The 1,754-nt window shown below is 45.7% G+C and overlaps 1 long non-coding RNA gene across 1 annotated transcript in view; it reads left to right on the top strand.

Moving 5' to 3' along the window:
• The first annotated feature begins 1,251 nt into the window (after window positions 1–1,251).
• LOC122541354 overlaps window positions 1,252–1,754 on the top strand; it is a 33,328-nt gene continuing 32,825 nt past the window's right edge. Inside the window, exon 1 of the long non-coding RNA XR_006309577.1 lies at window positions 1,252–1,367. This is a non-coding gene — a long non-coding RNA (uncharacterized LOC122541354). The remainder of the gene's footprint in view (window positions 1,368–1,754) is intronic.

Here is a 1,754-nt window from a genome sequence, read left to right as displayed (position 1 = left end):
AGGTGACGGTCCTCCAGGCACAGTCGATGTCTGTCTCGGTGTGTGTCCCGGGGAACAGCCCGGAGAGCATGGAGTCACGAGTCACAGGATGGATTTCGATAACCAAGTATGTAGTGGCTGAGATCTTATTCTGCACGTTGGAGATGGACAGTGATCCTGGTTTCATCTAGGTCGTCTGTAGCTGCAATAGTTTCCCAGTGTGACTGCTGTCTGACATTTTGCAAACTGTTTTACTTACACCATTGTACCCATGTCCATTCTCGACGGGATCATCTCTCGTGAGTACATACCGCGCCATCCTTTCATCCCGGTTTCTTGCAGATGACCGCTGACGTTACTGTCACATGATGGTCTACACCACCCTCTCATTATAGAACATAGAACATTCCAGCGCAGTACAGGCCCTTCGGCCCTCGATGTTGCGCTGACCTGTGGAACCAATCTATCCATTTCTATCCTTGTGTCTATGCAATGACCATTTAAATGACCATAAACGTAGTGAGTCTGCTACTGTTGCAGGCAGTACGTTCCACACCCCTCCTCCTCTGAGTAAAGAAACTAGCCCTGACCTGAACTTACCCATTCTCTCTCTCCTGGGCAGCTCCAGCAGCCCTCAACAAGATCAACACCTTTAAGATGGTGATGTGCGTCTGCTGAAAACCAAGTGAATGGATTGGGAAAAATGGGCACCTTTGGAAAACCATGTTGACTGAGAGCAATGTCGATCAACACTGGGGGATATCACAAGGGCTCTCAACAGAACACAGGGCAAGATATTATTCTGCTGAAAGACTGAACAGCGCACAGGACTCTGGCTGAATGGAGGAAACGTTGAGGGTTTAGGAAAGACATATACCAAGTCAACAGAGGCTGGATAAGAGAGAATCCAGAGAGGAAAGAAGTTTAAAAATGCAAGAGGAACTCCGAAATTAAATTATCAAGGCATGTTGAAACAAAATTGGCCCGCGTCTTACAGGCAAATCGATAAATAATGAAAGGGCTGTGAGTGGTGTTAAGATGATGAACAGGACGAGGAGTTGGCAGAAACGTTGCACAATTATTCCATATTTACCAGGGAGATACTGCATTGAGTGAGGAGATGAATAATGAGATCAGTGCACTTAAAGCAAAAGGAAGTGAGGATGTGTTGAATAAACAGCACAGACAGAAGGCGGGGATAAAGGCAGGTCGTGCACAGTACAAGAATTTTGGGGAGGGACAACAGAGGCACTCCCACATGTGTTCAATAATTCATCGGGAAAAGTTACATCGCCAGGGAACTTGTGGACAGTTAGTATAATTCTAATGTTCAGCAGAGAGATAGAACATATCCATGGAATTATTGATCAGCTTAATGTCAGTCACAGGTAAGATAATGGAAACCGTGTGAAACTGAGGGTAGATGTAAGCCATATAACAATCGATAGTCAGTGTGGATTACTGAAAGGGAAATTGGTCTTGACCAACCTTATTGCATTTTCTACCGCATTAAAGGAGTAGACTGCAGCAAGGGGCTGTTCTTAATTAAAATCAGGGAAAGAGTTGCAGACGTCAGGAATCCGAAACAAAAGCAGAAATTGCTGGAACACCACAGCAGGACCTGGTGGCATCAATGGAGAAAAAGCAGAGTTAACGCTTTATGTTCAGTGAGCCAGCTTCAGAACTGATAGCAGTGACGGCAAGGGGGTGTCTGTGTGTGCGTGACTGTGTGTGTGTGACCATCACACACACACACACACACATACACACACACA

The sequence above is a fragment of the Chiloscyllium plagiosum genome, chromosome 37, assembly GCF_004010195.1.
Source record: "Chiloscyllium plagiosum isolate BGI_BamShark_2017 chromosome 37, ASM401019v2, whole genome shotgun sequence".
NCBI lineage: Eukaryota > Metazoa > Chordata > Chondrichthyes > Orectolobiformes > Hemiscylliidae > Chiloscyllium > Chiloscyllium plagiosum.
This window is presented reverse-complemented; position numbering and strand designations above follow the sequence as displayed.